We start from the raw sequence: 20,880 nt of genomic DNA, 5'->3' as shown, positions 1-20,880 counted from the left end.
ATTTTCAAAATTATTTCTAAAAATAAACTTTTGCTATATGTTTGATTTGCTATCTACAATATCTATGAATAAATAAATACTTACTTTTAGCATTGCAACATCTTTTTTTATTCCTTTTCTATTTTCCTTGCTTTTACTTATTTTTTGGTTTCTCTCATGTTTTTATAACCAAAGGCAACTTTAAAAGTTCAAAACTATAATAATAGTGAGATACTTAAAGTGTGTAATTTATTTCAATAAATTAGAACAGCCTTGTAACTAGTGATTTGCCCCATTTTTTAAGAAAAGCTAAAAGGTAGCTTTATGGTACTAAGATTGATAGAATTTGTATAGACTGATAAAACTGAAAGCTTTATTTTTACTTTCTGTTCAATTGTTTCTCATCAGATGACAATATTTTTTCTCTAATCACTGATCTGCTACATCTCAGTAGTCTATCCAGATTTCAAATGTTCTTCACTGATTGTCAAATTTATTCAGCATTCAAGATTCTCTTATCTGATGCTTAAAACTAACTTATTTAGTTACATTTTTTTCCTTGAAGAAGCATATCAATAAAGGGGAGAATATTGTTTTTTCAGTTTCCCACTGGGAAGATAAAACTCAGTAATCATTTTGCATAGTTGAGATAAAAACAGACAAATGTCAAGCCTGAACAATACACAGGAGAATTCAATTTGCTGTCCCAAGAGGGCCATGGCAAGTAGATGCATGCATTCTCTCTGCTCACCAATTTAGATCCAATCAAGACAAATTGCACATTTACATGAAAAGCCATGGTAGATAAAACAGGATATTTACTTTTACTTTTCAGATGCTTCTGATGCAGGGATAACAGGAATATGAGTTACAATATATTTCAAAATATAATCCATTTAGCAAACCCTTACTGTAACACACTGAGGCCTCTCAAAGGGGAAATTTTCAAGTCTTGAAAATCTAAATTGAATTAAGTTTCTATGTTGAAATTCTATGCTTTTTAAAGTGCACGGTCTACCATTAACATTCTATGTTAAATAATCACGAGTACCACTCACATCTAACATTATACTTTCTCCAGAAAACTTTGCCCACCCACAAGCTACATCCTCCCAGAACTATTAATTTAACTGGAGAAAAACAGACCTTTTATGTTTCTTTTATTCCAATTGGGTAAGATCTGAAAAATGTTCATCTCTTCTGCAAGCTTTCTTCAAGGCTCCCCTTCAGTAAATTACCATAAAAGCCAAACCGAATGAATCAATAGACTTTACCCAACATATCAGAAGTGCTGAAACAGAGACAAATAAAAAAGCATCACAGGTCATCAATAATAAATTAGTTTGTCTGCAGTAGTGACATCAGGCCAATGTGAGGAAGGACTTACTTCAGAGCTATTTAGCCTCTCTAGCATCCTAAAAAGATTTAACTGATGAAAGATAAAATTTTAAAACATTAAAGTGTTACCAACCATTCACCAAAACAGTTTTTATCTTTATCAACTCATTAAATTCAAAAAATGTATTTTACTTTTTCTTTCACTCAGCTGCTTGTTTCAGGTACTTCTGCCAAAAGTATCAGGCCCAGAGTGTACTAGAAGGATCATGAAAAGTTTCCTACATGAATTTCATCAAAGAGTCTGTAAACACATAACAGAGAACCTGAATTTAGGAGAGATTTGGGACTGAAATGGAAGCAATGTAGTCAGGAACTTGTGGGTGGAGGAGTGATTTCAAAATTATACTACAAGCTATAGGAGAGGGGGGGGGATATTTAAAATATATTATTTTGAATGAATTACAATAGTCCTCTGCTAGTCACACTGTCTTTCCAACCTTATTAATACGTTTCACCAATGCTCTATTTAATACTCTCAGCTCATGCAGAAGGATAACAACATAGTTGTGCCTGTGGTAAACAGCATACATAGGACAAATTCATCATCAAGTTCCTTTCAAATCTAACTTCTCACATGCTTCATATTCTTGCCATTTTTAAACAATAAATAGAAGTTTTTGAGGTTTCATCTTCTTATTACTATTCTGTTCACAAACTTTTATCTGATTTGTCATCTATACCCTATATCTAGAATCACTCCACTGTGACAAAGTTCTTATATCCTCTAATTTACTTTGCAGATTGTACCTTCTCTCACTGTTTTAATTGATTCTTGATTTTCCTACAAGACACTAATTTTGCAAGTGCTCTTCAGTTGTAGACATTGCTTTTCCCATACCTTGCCCTTCACAGGTTTGTGATTATGCTATAACTAAACTCTTTTTTATGTTATGTATTTATTTATTTGAAAGGCAGAATTAGAGGGAAAGGGGGAAAGAGGGAGAGGGGGAGAGGGGGAGAGAGGAAGAGGGGGAGAGGGGGAGAGAGGAAGAGGGGGAGAGGGGGAGAGAGGGAGGGAGGGAGGGGCCTTCCATCCACCAGTTCACTCCCTAAATGATCTCAATGGCTGGATCTGGGCCAGGCCAAAGTCAGGAGTCAGGAGCTTCCTCTGGGTCTCTCATATGGGTGCAGAGGCCCAAGCACTTGGGCCATCCTCCACTGCTCTCCGAGGTACATCAGCAGGGAGCTGGATCAGAAGTGGAGCAGCAGGGACAAATCTGGAAACCCACATGGGATGCTGTTGTTGCAACTGGTGGCTTAACCTGCTACAGCACAATGCTGACTGCATGACTAAACTCTTAAGTAGAATATCTTTAAGAACCTAATAACTCCATGCAACAATACTATTTTTGGTTTGTTTGTAGTTGTATCTTTAGAGCTTCTTGTTACTCCACCTTAATTCAGGACATGGATTCCTAAACTACAGCATTTCCACCAAACCAACATTTTTCCATCAAACTGTAGGATGTCTCTATTAACTTTATTCACTGTCTTCAGTTTCTCACCTCTCACTCACTCATCAGTACATTAAAATTTGTTATTACATTGACCTGCTCTTGGTAGGTCCTCAATTCTATGGTCCTTACTTAATACGATAGACACATTTTAGTTGTTGCATTATTTAACCTCTCTGCACCATTCATATTACAAGCAACTTCTGGTTTTTGTACTTTCCCATCTGAGATTCTTTTTAAGATTGATTTTTTATTTGTTTGAAAGTCAGAGTTAGAGAAAGAGAAAGGGAAAGACAAAGAGAGAGAGAGAGACAGAGAGAGAGAGCGAGAGAGCTTCCATTGGCTGGTTCACTTCCCAAAGAACCTCAACAGCCAGGGTTGGGCTGATCTGAAGCCAGGAGACTGGAGATTCTTCCTGGTCTCCCATGAGGGTAGGGGCCCGAGGACTTGGGCCATCCTATGTTGCTTCCCCAGGCACATTAGCAGGGAGCTGGATCAAAAGTGGAGCACCCAGGACTCAAACTGGTCCCTATAATGGGATGCTGCCACTGCAGGCAAGCTTAACCTGTTACACCACAACACAAGCCCCACATCTGAGATTCTAAGATATTACCTTCTGATTCCCCACCTTTTCTTCTGACTGCATCTGCTAAATTTCATTCATTGATTCTGTTTGTTCCTTATAAATCAGTATTTCCATGGATCCCTTCATCAGATCCCCTGTTTACTCAACTTATGCATTTACTTTTTAATTTTAATTCACATCCATGGTTCCAGCAATCACCTCATGCTTGTGATACCACAAATACAACAATAATCTTCACTTATTTCTGAGCCTCAGACATAAATAACCAACTATTCTAAAGGACAGTTCTATTTGAAGAGATCATGGGATTATAGAAATCAACATTTCCAAAATTTAATTCATCCTCCCAATATAATATTTAGATACAGGTATTCTAGGGGATGTAAGATAATATTCTGTAGTCATAATATGGAGATATTTATAAAAACTTTTCAGAAAGTGATTTGCCTAGTGTAACAATTACATCATTTCTCAATAAGCTGATCAGCACAGACATCCAAAGGAAAGGCAGTCAGTTAAATGTTGATCTTTATTAGTAAAACTATTTCAGATCCTATTAAAAATTCATAATTTATGCATTAAATATAAGAATTATAATGTATAAATCACAACATACCATAGTCCTCTTATCCCCCAGAGCCATGGAAAAACATCTTTGGTATTATGTTGGCTACCCCAAAAAGTCTGGTTAGAGGCATGAGTAGCTTAGAAATGCCAAATGAGCAGTCAACGGGATAAATATGAAAAGAGAAAAACCTCAAACAACGGAAGGGTGGTTATGCTGCAACTAAAAGAAGAAAGGAGATCATGCAGATAACTGCATGGTCTTATATGAAGTAGTATATTTTATATAAGAAGGAATTTCATCACAGATAATATTGTGTTCCACAAATGCAGTCTGCTTTATGAACTCCCCAATTCTCTCTCTCTAAAGTTATAAAGGCAAGATAGTATCTGCAAAGCTCACTGTGGAAGTATGTGCCTTTCTTTGAGACTAAAGTATTTTAATGTCATCTCATAATATCTCTTATATATCTGAATTCTACACATGAATAAAAAACATTTCACTACTCAAATTCTTAACAACTTTAAATAAGGAAGACATGACCCGCTCTCTGTAACTCTGCCTTTCAAATACGAAACGAAAATAAAAAGATAGACATAACCAAGTGAATGTGTTCTAGATATATTCTTATGTCTTTAAAGTTTTATTTATTTGTTCATCTACTTGAAAGGCTGAGCAAGAGAGAGAGACAGCCAGAGAGAGATCTTCCACCCCCTGGTTCACTTTCCAAATGCCTGCAACAGCCAGGGCTGGAGTAGGCTGAAGCCAGGATCCAGGGAGTCCATCTTGAGCTGCTTTCAGGAATGTGTAAGCAGGAAGCTGAATTAGAAGCTGAGGCATGGGGTTCAAATTGGCGCTCCAATATAATATGCAAGCATCCCAATTGGCGGCTTAATCAGACACATCACAATATCTATTCCAGAGATGTTTTTAAAGCATTGTTTTGAGGTAAGAAAATAATTCAGTTTGGAGTAAACTATAGCTACAATTCTTGATACTTAAGTTTCTCGGCTACTATCTCCAATTTCCCTCAATAACACTTAGTACCAGTTCACAGTCTCTAAATCAGGATATGGCAATTCTCTCCCATTACTGGCAAAGGTAGAAAAGCAATAGGTTATAAAATAAAGAGAAGTACCTTTGCCTCTAGTCATTCCCTTCACCAACAACTGTAATATTTTATCAGTACCTATGGACAAAATAGAGTGCTAAAAGTGTAACTATTGAATCTGCCCCTTCTGCACTAAGGCAGAAATAGATCACTCACATATTAGACTCCAGAGAAAGGAAATTTATAATCCTATCTAACCAAAACATTAACCATCTAGTGGCTTTCCTTCTGGGTCAAGTTCTTAAGTACAGTACTCCCCCATATTTTACACTGAATAAAGAATTTTGTTTTTGTTATTCACATTATTTTCTCTTCACTAATTCAGTCTACCTGACATTTCTATATTGTTAATAAATTTTAAAATGAGGGACACGAGCCTTTGCTTACATATATGTTTGGCAAAGTAGCCTTCCTTCTCTCTCTCATTGAGTTAAAAACTAAACATGAAATCTCTTTCTTCATGAGCTGTGGTTTCAAAAGTCCTTCTTTTGTCATTTATAGGTTCAACAAACGTGAACACTGTCACAGTTATTCTTACTATTGATTCAGATTATAATTTATAGCTAGAGTACCTGCCAGAACATTTCTTAGTTTCCTCTCAGTCACTCTGCCCACTTTTAGCATGTCTTCCTCTGTACTGTAGCCATAGTGGCATTTTCAAACCTGAGGAATTGATCAACTCAAGTACCTCCTTATGTAAACTGTATCAATGCCTTTATATCCTTGAAAGAACACACACAGCTATATAAGGTTTGCCAATATCTCCAGTCTTATCTCACATCTCCCTCTCTGCTCCTATCCTATTTCTATTAGTTCTGATTCCCTGAAACCATTGGCCCCTGATGGAAACCCTCCAGAAAATGACAACCTTCTTCCTCCTTACTATACACACAAAACTACTACATCCTTAGGCTACTTCCTAAGAGAACTACACTGATCCTAGCTTAGGTTCAATTTCTCTTGTTAAAGAGTATCATAAAAACCATGCTTGCTTTCTGTCAAAGTTCTCATCTTGAATGTTATCCATGTATTCAACAGTGGAATTGTTTCAGTGATGCTCACTGTATACACTAGCAAAGTTTCTTAAATGAGACATTACTGGCATTTGGAAGTGAATAATTCTTTACTGTGGGTGGCCATCCTATGCACTGTATAATGTTTAGCAGCATTCTCGCATCTACCTACCAGATTTTTTTATTGATATAAAGAAAACAGATTTCATGCATTCTATCTGTACAGTTCCAAGAAGACAACCACACTTCCTTCACTCTCCCTCCCCCTCAATCCCTCTTTCTCTCTCTCCTCTCTTCATCAGTTTTTGTAAAGATGTACTTTCAAGCACTATATTCACAAGCCTTATTCACCACTAGCCATGACATTCATCAAGTAAAAAGTAGGAAGATCACAGTTCCTCAGGTCTATAAACAAGGGCTAAAAAAGTCATGTCTCACTCCCTCAGCCAGGTTGTGACAACCATGTCTCCAAACACACTAGTGTCTAGCAAACTAGTGTCTATCCAGCAAAGCATTCATATCATGAAGTGGTAACATGTGCTCTTGCTCATCATTTTCTGGGATTTAGGTGGGCACCTAATAAATATTTTAGATGGTAAATGTTGAGTAATGAAGTTACTTCTACAGCCAAAACTAAAAAGATACCTTATCAAAATATGAAGCCATCAAAAGTGTATCTAACAATTTATTTTAAAAGCTTTAAAATGCTAGGGACACCACCTATTACTGTATACATATCAAGTTAATTTAACTCCTGCTTTAATCAGTTTCCAAGAAGCAAAACATTTCTAAAATTATGATATAAGAAGATGTGAGTCATCCACCATTTAAGAAAGTTCTCCGCTTTCAAATTCTTCCACCACTGCTTAAAACAGGAACTATAGAGGTGTTCATGATAAAGGTAAAATATTGTACTTAACTCCTGCATATTCCCTATATCAATCTGATTTTAAAGTAATAAGCTGAATCTTATTTTCTACATGACTGGATACAGTGATTAAGTTTGGGCTACTAAAATTAGCAGCTGGCCTTGATGATTTTAAACATTTACACACTGAACAAAATATTGATATTATATTTCAAAGGAATTATGTCTTTACATTTTTAATATAAAATAGAATCTCAGATAATGTCTATAAAAATATGAATAAAAATCCAAATGGCTTAAATCAAGAGATTGCATTATGATAAGAACAATTTTAGCAATCTATCATTAATTCATCACACAGCACCTAGTGTTCTCAAGTTGTGTTTCAGGATACATTATAATTAAGTTAATCATGGATATTATAGTTATAATTTATTTAAATGTATTCACTCAACGCACTTTCACAAGCTCTATATACCTGTAAGTAAATTATCTGTTCTTAGACTTGTTTGGTATTCAGAGTAGGATTATCACTTAAAGGGAGACAAAACACAGTATTTATAAAGGGTATATATTAAGGTTCTAGAACAGCATGGAAAGCACTTATTTTTTTAAAGATTTATTTATTTTATTTGAAAGGCAGAACTACAGAGAGGCAGAGGCAGAGAAAGAAAGAGAGGTCTTCCATCCGATGGTTCACTCCCCAAATGGTCACAAAGTGCAGAGCTGGACAAATTCGAAGCCAGGAGCTTCTTCGAGGTCTCCCACATGGGTGCAGGGGCCCAAGGACTTGGGCCATCTTCGACTGCTTTCCCAGGCCATAGCAGAGAGGTGATCAGAAGTAAAGCAGCCAGTATTTGAACCGGCGCTCATATGGGATGCCGGCACTGCAGGCAGTGGCTTTACCCGCTACACCACAGTGCCGGCCCCTGAAACCACTTATTTTATTATATGCACCACAACCACCATTTATAAAGAGTGATCTGAAACTAAGGGACATGACTAAATTCTCTTAGTTTACAGCTTTTAGGCAGAGTCGTAAAGCAGACAGAAGTTAAAAATTATTTTTCTTTTCCTGTTCTACCAAACTTCATTGCATTAATACACTTTATTATTTTTCAGTTAGTGTATGCTAATTATAGAAAACTGATCCTTATCCCTGATATATAACTCAGGAGATGCATAATTCCATTTGGAAATTGGGTCAAAGGAAACTGATCTAGTTGTCAAGTCTACTTTGTAGCTACAAAGATAGGTCTTTGAAAAAATATATCCACTACTCTGCTAGAGTTATTTTTGCAAGGGAAACAGGGCTAAATACCAACACTGGAGTTAAGTTATAAAATTAAACAAAAGAAAAATGCATATCTAAATTAAGCTTAAAATTCCCTTAGAAATTCCATGGACTGGATATTAGTTTGGAAGTTCAGTTTTACGCAAAGACCCATATGTTAAAAGTTTGATCCCTGGGCTGGCTCCGCGGCTCACTAGGCTAATCCTCCACCTACAGCACCAGCACCCCAGATTCTAGTCCAGGTTTGGGCATAGGATTCTGTCCCGGTTGCTCCTCTTCCAGTCCAGCTCTCTGCTGTGGCCCGGGAGTGCAGTGGAGGATGGCCCGGGCCCTTGGGCCCTGCACCCACATGGGAGACCAGGAGGAAGCAGCTGGCTCCTGACTTCGGATCAGCGCAGCGTGCCAGGCGCAACACGCCAGCAGTAGCAGCCACTTGGGGGGTGGTGAACCAATGGAAAAAAGGAAGACCTATCTCTCTCTCTCTCACCATCTAACTCTGCCTGGAAAGAAAGGAGAAAGGAGAAAGAGAGAGAGAGAGAGAGGGAGAGAGAGGGAGAGAGAGGGAGAGAGAGAGAGAGAGAGAAGGAGAATGAGAAGGAGAAAGAGAAAGAAAAAGAAAAAAGAGAAAAAACAGAAAAAGAAAAAAGAGAAGAGAAAAGAGAAGAGAGAAAAGAAGAGAGAAAAGAGAACAGAAAAGAGAAGAGAGGAGAGAGAAGAAAGAGAAGAGAAGAGAAGAGAGAAGAGAAGAGAGAAGAGAGAAGAGAGAAGAGAGAAAAGAAAAGAAAGTTTGGTCCCTAAAGTTTTATGTTAATAGCACTAAGAGGACAGGAATTTTATCCAACCATGGTGTCTGAAGGAAAAGCTTTGGTAAGTGATTGGATTGAACTGGATATTAGGGTACAGTTCCATCAGTAAATCCTCATGGCTTTATTCTATTAAAAAAAAATCATGGGGCTGGTACTGTGGCATAGCAGGTAAAGCCACTGCCTGTAGCGCCAGCATCCCATATGGGTGCCAGTTTGAGTCCCAGCTGCTCCACTTTTGATCTAGCTCTCTACTTGGCCTGGGAAAGCAGTAGAAGACGGTCTAAGTCCTTGGGCCCCTGCACCCATGCGGGAGACCCAGAAGAAGCTCCTGGCTTCTGGCTTCGGATCAGCCTAGCTCCAGCCATTGTGGCCATCTGGGGAGTGAAACAGCAGATGGAAGACCTCCCTCCCTACCTCCCTGCCTCCCTGCCTCCCTGTGTAACTCTGACTTTCAAATAAATATATAATCTTTAAAAAATCATTTATTCATTTCATTTCAAAGGAAGAGAGAGAGACAGAGAGACAGATAGACCTTCCATCCACCAGTAAACTCCCCAAATGCCTGCAAAAAATCAGGGCAGGGTCAGTCCAAAGCCAGGAGCCTGAAACTCTGTCAGGATCTCCCATGTGGGTGGCAGGGACAAAACTACTTAAGGCATCATCTGTTGCTTCCCAGAGTGCACATTAGCAGAAAGCTGTAATGGGAAGCAGAGTTTGGACTCAAACCCAGGCACACAGGATATGGGCATAACAAGTGGTGTCTTTGACTCTTGAGCCAAATACCCACACCTTAGTAAATTTCTGAGATCACACAAGCATAGACTGGCATATATTCCCTCTTACCACGTGACACTCTGTACCACCTTGAAACCATGACAGCAAGAATTCCCACGTCAAGTGCCCACACAACGTGTCCACAGGTCTGTGGCCTGTGAACGTCTAGGATTTGAGTCAAGATAACCTCATCTCTCTAAAAGTTGGCTCCCATAAGGTTTTCTTTGTAGTAACAAAACACTGCCTAATATAAGAACAAACATTTCTCAATGAAAACAATATACTGAGGACCAATATTTCATATCAAGTGTCACCCAATCTTTCCTTCAAGCATGTGTACAAAGGACTGTTTACTCAGTGGGGTCCCAGAAGAATTAGACCATTGGTTTACTCTTAGTCAATGATGTAAGACTCAGACTCAGGAGAGTGAAATATTCCCATTTCAACAGACACATTGAAATCCAGTCTTCTAAGAAAACATCAGCTTAACATGTCTTGCTTCACGCTTCCTATAGGGTCTAGAGTCACACATTAGAGCAGGATAATGGGGACCATAACGTTTAAATTTTATCTCTAATTTTGTCCTATAGTAAATAGTTTATGTACTAAATGCAAGGTTTGCCTAACTCCAGAATCACAGAAACATATCTATGATCCTTTGTATACTCCAATCTAAAACTAAATTGACAAATTGTATAAATAGCCAAATTATTTGCCATGATTAGAGTTTAATTTGAGATCCATTTCAAAATCTTAAAAATTTAGTTTCATAAAATATAAAGTTCATTACATTACAAAATTAAAAATACATAGATTCTAAATCTATAGGGTCTATTATAAATCTCAGAAACTTTGGTTAATCTCAGATAAATCTCAGGCTTCCATTTTTTATTTATTAAATTTTATTTTATTATTATTAGTTTTATTGAGTAATTTCTCAAGTAGTTTTTGATCAAAGGCCATTTTCTAAAGTTCTTAATTATCACGCAGGAATACGAAAAGGGTTTAAGAAAATTGCTGAATCTACTTGTAAAAAGGACATACTGAGCTGATATGTCTCCTTTTTGCTTATTTTTCTGATGTCAGTGATAGCAATGTATAGCAGTACATTAGGAAACAGCATATAAGAAACTTCTCACACAACGATTTTTAATCCAACTATGATAAGTTCATAGGTCTCAGGTTTCTTATCTGTAAAATTGAAAAATATTCCTTGCTCATGGATGGGAAAAAACAATATCATTAAATGTCTATACTACCTAAAACAATCCACAGATTCAATGCAATAGCTATCAAAATACCAATGACATTCTTTACAGAGTTAGAAAAAATCCAAAATTCATGTGGAATCACAAATGACCCCGAATAGCCAAAGAGATCCTGAGCAAGAAAAACCAAGCTGGAGGCATCACAATACCTGATTTCAAACATACTTCGAAGCTCTACTAATTAAGACAGCTTGGTACTGGCATAAAAACCAATACACCCATCAATCAAACAGAATAGAGAGCCCAAAAATTAACCCACATACATAATCATATTATCTTCAAGTAAAAAATAATCAAATATTCAAGATGTTCTCTTTTTAAGTATGTGACATTCTCAGAAAAACAAAAAGATTCATATAAGCAAAGAGTGGAACAGGCTTTAAGCCATCTTCTGGAACGCCTGTATCCCTTATCAGTCTGAGTCCTGGTTACTCTGCTTCCAATGCAGCTTCCTGCTAATGTATCCGGAGAGGTTGAAGATAAGACTTAAGTAACTGGGTCCCTGCTACCCATGTGGGAGACTTGGATAGATCCCTGGCTTTGGCCTGATTCAACTCTAGCTGTTGTGATCCTTTAGGGGAGTAAACCAGTCAATGGAACATAAGCTCTTGCTGTCTCCTCTTCTTAGTCTCTTGTCTTTCTCTCTCCCAAGTAAATAAAAAAAATAAAAAATTTAAAATATGTGAAATGTAAGTTAATGTACATTGTCTTCTATTACTTTCTCTATTCCTTAGTATTTACATTCTTTAAAAGATTCATTTATTTATTTTAAAAGCAGAGAGGGAGAGACAGAAGAGACAAATTAAGAGAGAGAGAGAGACAGAGAGAAATCTTCCATCTACTGGTTCACTCCCCAGATGACCCCCAACAACTCAGGGCTAGACCAAACTGAAGCCAGAAGCCTGGAATGAAATCTGGTTCTCCTGTATGGGTTACAGAGACCCAACTAGTTGACTCACTTTTTATTTCCTTCCCTGTCCCATTATCAGGGATCTGGATCAGAAATGGACCGGCCTATCAAAGATGGAAGTACCTTTCTCTGAAGGGAGGAGAGAACTTCCACTTTGACTATGACCCTATCGGAATAAGATCAAAGTCAGCGAACTCTAAAGGCTTCCATAGCCTCGGCAACTCATGACTAGAGCCTAGGGAGATTACTGACGCCATGAACAGGAGTGTCAAATTGTTAAGTCAGCAACAGGAGTCACTGTGTACTTACATCTCATGTGGGATCTGTCCTTAATGTGTTGTCCAATGTGAAGTGATGCTATAACTAGTACTGAAACAGTATTTTTACACTTTGTGCTTCTGTGTGGGTGCAAACTGATGAAATCTTTACTAATTATATACAGAATCAATCTTATGTATATAAAGATAATTGGAAATGAAAAAAAAAACCTGGTGTTAAATTGGAAATGGCATAGAAAATTAATTAATTTTTAAAAAATATCATGTAGGATCTCTGTCTTTAATGTGCTGTACATTGTGATTTAATGCTATAACTAGTACTCCAACAGTATTTTTTCACTTTGTGTTGCTATATGGGGGCAAACTGTTGAAATCTTTACTTAATATATACTAAACTGATCTTCTGTATATAAAGAGAATTGAAAATGAATCTTGATGTGAATGGAAGGGGAGAGGGAGAGGGTAAGGGGAGGGTTGTGGGTGGGAGGGAAGTTATGGGAGGGGGGAAGCCATTGTAATCCATAAGCTGTACTTTGGAAATTCATACTCATTAAATAAAAGTTTAATTTAAAAAAAAGTGAAAAAAAAAAAAAAGAAATGGACCGGCCTGGACTCCAACCAGCATCCTGATATGGGATGCCAGCATCACAAGCTGTGACTTAACCCACTGTGCCAAAACACCAGACCCAGTGTTTACTTTTAAGGAAATAAAATATACTTTATCCACTATTATTAGGTAAAATATTTTAAATATCATTCTCTGGTTTCTAACATTAGTTTAAGATAATATTTCTAAGTTTTAGTGCAGTTATTCACTCAGAAAATTCATGATTACAATCCATCTTCACTATAATCACATTTTTATAAAACAAAATAAACTATAAGATGATTATCTTTTATCGTTGCATTAAGCATAATGGAGAATATGGCACTTTGTAAAAATATTTTAAGGTGCTGGTGTTGTGGCAAAAATCAGTCATAAACCTTGAAGGGAGTTCCATATTAGAAGTAATTATTGTGAAAACTCATGAAAGTGCTGAATTCACTAACAGAGCAGATACAATCAATAACCAATAAACAAAATTATATGAGTTAGCTCTTATCCATTAACATTAACCTTGAATGTAAATGAGTTAAATTCCCCAGCCAAAATATATAGGTTGGCTGAGTGGATAAATATAAGATAAAACTATATGCTGCTACAACAAATTCACTTCAAGTAACAATACACCCAGACTGAAAGAGAAGGGTCGGAAAAAGATATACCATCAAACAAACAAAAATAAGCTAGAATAGCTATACTCATATCACATAAAACAGACTTCAAATTCTGTTATTGATTTCTAGTTTTAGACTATAATGGTTGAAAATACTTATGATTTAAATATTCTTAAATAGGTTGACTTATTTTATGCCTTGATATATGATTTATCTTACAGAATGTTCCATGTATACCAGAAACATAAATAGTATGATTTAGAATTTTTAATTAATTTGAAAGGGAAGCATGAGAGAAAGAGAGACAGACAGCTAGGGAAGGGGAGACAGACAGAGAGAGATATGAATCTTCCATCTGCTGGTTCATTCCCCAGATGGTCACAATAGCCAAGGCTACCTAAGCCAGGTCAAAGCCTGAAACCAGGATCTCTACCCAGGTCTCTCACATAGGTGGCAGGGACCCAGGCACTGAGGTCATCATTTGTTCACTTCCCAGTTTTAGCAAGAAGCTAAATTGGGAGTGGAACAGCCAGCATTCAAGCTGGCACTGTAATATAGGATGCCAGCATCCCACTTAGAAACTAAAACTGCTGCATCACATGGCTGGTCCTGGCACTTTTTAAAAAAAATGCTTATTTTCTATCTGCAATATATATGCATACATATGTGTAAAGTAATTTAATTTTTATTGATATGCAATTCACATGACAGAAATTCACCATTTTAAATTCTACAATTCAGTAATTTTTTTGTATACTCAAATTTCTTCAGCCATTGTCACTACTTAATTTCAGAATATTTTCATCTCCCCAAAGTGAAACAGTGTGCCCACTGACATTTACTTCCCACACCCACCCAAGGCCTCTAGAACCCATTAATCTACTTTGTCTTTATAAAGTTTTCTAGGAGCTGGTGTTGTGGTGTTGCAGGTAAACCTGTAATATGCAACATCAGCATTCCATGTGGGCACACCAATTCGTGTCCCCGCTGCTGTACTTCAAATCCAACTCCCTGATAACAGCCTGGGTAAAGCAGTAGAAGATGGCCCATGGGGGAGACCTGCCACTCACATGAGAGACTCAGAGGAACCCATTGGCTCCTGGCTTCAGTCTGGGCCAGCTCTAGCATTGAAGTCATTGAAGCCATTGAAGCCAGGAGCTTCTTCTGGGTCTCCCACGTGAGTGTGGGAGCCCAAGGACTTGGGCCATCTTCTACTGCTTTCCCAGGCTATAGCAGAGAGCTGGATGGGAAGAGGAGCAGCTGGGACTCAAATCGATGCCCATATGGGATACCGGCACTGCAGGCAGCAGCTTTACCTGCTATGCCACAGCGCCAGCCCCAGTACTTTACTTCTTATGCATGATTAATATTTCACTTTATGAATGCACCATTTTCTTTCCTCCATCAGCTGATGGATATCTAGATTGTCACTTTTTGAGAATCTAAACAATGCTGTTATGAATATTCATATACAATTCTTGAATGTGAACATATGTTGCCCACTCTTTTGAGTATAGATCTAGAAATAGAATTGTTGGACCATTTGGTAAATCCCATGTCAAAAAAAATTTTTTTAATATCCATTCATTTATTTGAAAGGCAGAGTGAAATAGAGGGGGAGAGAGAGAGATCTCTGATGGTTCACTCCAAAAATGCCCACAACAACCAGGGCTGGACCAGATCAAAGCAGGAAACAGGAACTCCATCCAGATCTACCATGTAGGTGACAGAAAGCCAAGTATTTAGACCATCATCTGCTGCCTTTTCTGGTACAATAAAAGTAGTACATAGAAGTGGAATATCCAGGACTCAAACTGGAACCCTGGTATGGAATTTGAATGTCCTAAGCAGGAATTAATCCCATTGTGCCATAATTCCTGTCTCTATCTTGAACTTGAGTTTCTACTTGTTTTGCATAGTCATCATGCCATTTTACTTTACCACCAGTGATGTAAAATTCCCAACTCCTTCATGTCCTCCCCAATACATATTAATATGCATCATTTTTAACCTAGCTACTCTTTTGAGTTTTATATTTATTCACTTGAAGCATACAATTAGAGAGTTACAGAGAGAGAGCATTCTTCCTTCAGCTGGTTCGCTCCCCAAATGTCTCCTGCAATGAGGGCTAGGACATCTGCTGCTGCTTTCCCAGGCACACTAGCAGGTAGATAGATCAGAAGTGGAGTAGCTCACTAACTAGTACCCAAAGGGGATGCTGGTGCTGCAGGCCGCAGTTTAACCTGCTATTATAGTGCCAACCCCACCATTTTATTGGGCTTTAAGCAGTATTTCATTTAGGTTTGTTCTGCATTTCTCTAATAACTAAAGATAATGAGCATCTTTTCATGAGTGTATTGGCTAATGGTACTGGTTTTTCTCTTTGGATAAATATGTATTAATAATATTTTCCCATTTTAACCGATTTAATTGATTTTGTATTATTAAGTTGCATCTTTTATAGTCCATATCTTAGACTTTTTCAGGCATTATTCATACGTACTTCATGCTATCATGAAGATTTTAGTTTTGTTTTTTTGATAGTTCAATTTGTATCAAAATGTTTGCAATTTTGTTAAAGTCTGATCTGCCTAATCCTTCTCTGGTTGTAGGTGGTTTTGGTGTCGTAAGAAACCATTCCCTAATTTAAGGTTAAGAATTTTTATGCCTTTTTTAATGTGAAATTTGTAGCTTTATTTCTTAAATGTAGGTATTTTATTGACTTTTAGATCATTTTGTATGTGATAAAAGATAGTGGCACAGTTTCGTTTGCATGTGAATATTTTGTTTTCTTGACATCATTTACAGAAAAGATTATTTTCCCCTCATTAAATATATATCTTATGAGAATAACTTGAGGGTAATTATACACAATATTTTTAGTGCACTGTGCTTTAAGACTGTGAACCCTTACATGAGGTCAGATGTGAATTGTTCTACCTGTGCCATCATGTCAATGCTCAAAAAGTTTTACAGTTTGGACCACCACTTCAGATTTCAGATTTTTAGAGTAGGAATGTTCAATCTGTATACATAGTGATGTATCCTAGTTCTGAGAAACTCAATCATTTTTATTTTTAAATTTATATTCTTCTGGGGCCGACACTGTGGTGCAGTGGATTAAAGCCCTGGCCTGCAGCACCAACAATATATATGGGTGCCGGTTCGAGTCTTCCCATCCAGCTCTCTGCTGTGGCCTAGGAAAGCAGAAGATGGCCCAAGTACTTGGGCCCCTGCACCTGCGTGAGAGACCTGGAAGAAGCTCCTGGCTCCTGACTTTGGATCAGTACAGCTCTGGCCACTGCAATCATCTGAGGAGTGAACCAATGGATGTAAGACCTCTCTCTGTCTCTACCTCTCTCTGTAACTCTTGTCTTTCAAATAAATAAAATAAATCTTTTTAAGAAATTATATTCTTTGCTCACATTGGCTAGTCTCAACTATCCAATGCTTGATCAGCAAGCAGGCTAATAGTTTCTTCTCCATTTTAAAATATGCTCTTCATCATCTGTAGTGAATATTGTTATATCATTTATTGTACCTATTCACTCTAAAATTTCTATTTGAATCTTTTTCATATATAATATGTATTACTTTAGTTCTTTAGACATTTTCTTTAGTTTTTTGAATATAAATAAATATTGAATTTAACATATTTCCTAATAAGTCTAATATTTGGGTTTCTTCAGATACAATATCTACTGGCCTTTGGTGAGCATGGAACATAAATTCTTGTTTCTTTGCATGTTCATTTTTAAGTGGTATGTTTAAAACAATATAACATGGCAACTCTGGAAGCTTGATCCCCAACCCCCTACCCCACAGTGTACACTGTTGTGCAAGTTTGTTGTATTGTTTTCTTATTTTGTGACTTTCCTGAACTACCTCTGGAAAGTTCAGTATTCCTAGCATGTGTGGCTACTGAAGTATCTTATCTGTGCAGTTGGCTTCTAAATTGGCCAGCTAATGTTTGATAATATATTTCCTTAAATATTTGGCCAAAGAAATTATTATTTCTTGGGAGATTCTGCATACTAGAGAACACTGCACATCTCGCCCAGGAATTATATTACTTTTTTCACTTCCTGCATTAGCAGAACTTCAAGGTCAGCCAAACTTTAAAAATTAGGGAGTTCTCTGGTCTTTCTTGTGCATGTGAACAACTTTTGGCACACATCCAGCCCTGTTCACCTGGAAAACTTTCTCAACTCTAAGGAAGGTGTTGCAGCTTTTTAAGGTATCCTATTGACATCTTGTTCCATGAGTTTTACTTTCAAGCTTTGTGATTATCCTATTATGTTCCTAAACACTTATCCTCTAGCGCTAGCAATTACAAAGTTAAGTAACTGCCTCAGATTGTTTTTGAGAAACACTCTCAAAAGGCTGCTCACACTATGTGAGCATTCGATCAGATCAAATAAAAGGTTTGTACCTACGGTTTTCCATGGAATCACCGCAAAGGAAAAGTAATTGATAACTCTCTTCAAACAAGGTTTTGAAGGAATTCAAAAGTCATCATGTCCTAGGTTGCTGGTTTTAAAAGCTATCTTCAAATTAGGAGTGAGAGATGTGAATTGAGCAAGTTAAAACCCCACAGAAGTCACTATTCTTACTAAAATTCACCTATTGTTCAATAAATACTACCTGAATTGCTGGGAGTCTTAGCTTCATTTTGCTAGTTCATGAGAACAGATTATGGGGCTGGCATGTGGCATAGCAGATTAATCATCTACTTCACTGCCAGCCTCCCATAGGAGCGTTGGTTAGAATCCTGCCTGCTCCACTTCTATCTGGGGTCCAGCTAATGCACCTGGGAAAGCAGAGCAAGATGGCCCAAATATTTAGTCTCCTATTACTCATGTAGGGGACCCCAGTGGATTTCCTGGCTCCTGGCTTCTGCCATTGCAGGCAGAAGGAGAGTGAAGCAGAAGATTGACAATCTTTCTCTCCCTCAGCTTTCGCCTCTCTCCTTCCCTCTGTATCTGTCACTATACTTTCAAATAAATAAGTCAATAAATCTTTTTAGAAAAATAGATTCTGGAGGCCAGTGTGTGGTACAGCAGGTAAAGCCACCACCCCTTATATGTGAATCCCGTATGGGTACCAGTTCAATTCCTGGCTACTCCATTTCCAATCCAGCTTCCTGTAACTGGCCTGAGAAAAGCAGAGGAATATGCGTAAGTCCTTTATTTTATTTGAAAGGCAGAATGAGATAGAAAATGAGAGCAAGACAGAGAGATTCCATTTACTGGTTTACTCCCCAAATGCCTGCAAAGAGCAGAGGCTGGACCAAGCTAAAATCAGAATGCTAGGCCATGTCTCTGATAATGGGTGGCAGGGACCCAATACTTTTGAGCTACCATCTGCTATTTCCCATAGCACACATTAGCAGGAAGCTGGAATCAGAAGTACGGCAAGGATTCAAACCCAAGCACTCCAATATGGGAAACAGACGTCCAAAGCTGTGTCTTAACTGTTACACTAAATGTATGTTCTCACAGATTATTTTTAAGAACTATTTGAAATGGGGAGAGAGGGAGAGAGGGAGGCAGAGAGAGAAGGAGGGACAGAGGGAGAGAGGGAGGAAGAGAGAGGGGAAGGAGGGGGAGAGAGAAGGAGAGGGAGCAGCAGAGGGAGAGAGAGAAATGTCTTATCTTCTGCTTCACTCCCCAGGTGCCTGCTATGGCCTTGGCTGGGCCAGGATGAAGCTGAGAGCCAGAAACTCCACCCAGGTCTCCCGTGAGTGTAGCAGGGACACAACTATTTGAGCCATCCTTTGCTGCTTTCCAGAGTGTGTAACTGGGAGAGGAACCTGGAATTAAACTCATCCTGACCAGTGTCTTAACTGGTGTGTCAAATGCCGATCTATCCCTGGTATTTATACTTTAAAATCATGCTGTACAGTGCAGTTTCAGAGACAACACAGGAAACCCTGGAAGAGGGTGATAAGCCACATGCTATGGCCTGATGATTGCTTCTCCTAAGCCAAAGTACTATTTAACTCTGACTTCCGATTTAGGAAATACCTCTGTTTATAGAACTAAAATTTAACTAAAGTTAAATAAACAAATAAATAAAGTTTATGGGTTGCCATCTTACTATCTTTATTAAAAGGCAAATTATTTCACAAAACTTATCTCCCTACACTCCCTCTACTAAAGACATGTCTTAAAATATCAACAAATGATGCTAACAACTTAAAAATAGTTATAGATAATAATTTCCACTGCATTTTGCCAAGTGACTTCCTCACAGTAGAGGAAATATCAGATTTTTATTCTGTCCTAGAACTATAGCAGTGAGAGCTTCTCTTTTGTTCTGTAGCTCTTCATGTAGACATGTTAATTTTAGATATTGTATTCAAGTTCAAACTTCATGTCACTGATTTCTGTGCTTACTGCGTTGTCCATCTACATAAAGGCTTCACATAGCACTCAAAGTAACATGGTATTTTACAAAAATAAGGGATTGGTGATAGATCAGAAACATGACAACAGAATTTAAGGAGCCATTTAAATAAGAACCTTTATGTTGTTGACTATAATATATATTTGCAGGTATATATATATATATATATATATATATAAAAATAGTCAAAACCACATTTGTGTCACAGCAAGATATTCTATTTTTAGTATCTAAAGAAAAACATCTCTTAAAGTCTGTCATCATAGAGTGGCGATGTTCAAGTTTCTAAAATAATTTCTATATATATTCTTTTATGTTTTAATTGAAAGACCAATTAACTTTCCGGGTGCCTGTACCCTTCATGGCTCCAGCAGTACACAAATAGCACACAATGGAATAACTGAAGTGCAGTTGGTATGGTTAAAACAATGAATGCAGATTGGAACACATCCTGGGCTGAGTAGTATTCGAAAGTGCTTATCCCCCTAGGCCTGAAGGGACTGTGGGAAGGAATGTTAATATTGTATCAGGTCCCAGTGAGAGCTGCACTTGGAAGAGGAGCTGCACAACAGCAGTCATGGCCTTGGAAAAATGCAGCCACTGTTACCCTGTAGGTCGACTTGCGTAAGTCAGGATGATAAATACCTCTCTCTCCTCCAATGCATACCTCTTTTGCCAAAGATTTCTACCAGGTCAACAAAAGAAGCCAGAGTACAGAAATGCTGGTTGATAGAGTCCATAGAGGTCAGTCTCTTGGGTAGAAAAAGGCAGAGTGGAAAATTGGATGGGTAAGAGAAAATTCTCTTGCAAGTAAATCAATTCTATTATTACAGCAATAGTAGAAATAATTCCCTGAGTTGCTGGGCATACAGGGAAGATTAAGACTAAAGCTATATGTTACATATTTAGGATAAATATTTATAAACTCAAACATTTCAAAATAATGAAGT

Source organism: Lepus europaeus, chromosome X (assembly GCF_033115175.1).
Source record: "Lepus europaeus isolate LE1 chromosome X, mLepTim1.pri, whole genome shotgun sequence".
Lineage (NCBI taxonomy): Eukaryota > Metazoa > Chordata > Mammalia > Lagomorpha > Leporidae > Lepus > Lepus europaeus.
The sequence above is the reverse complement of the archived record's forward strand: the minus strand, read 5'-3'. Positions refer to the sequence as shown.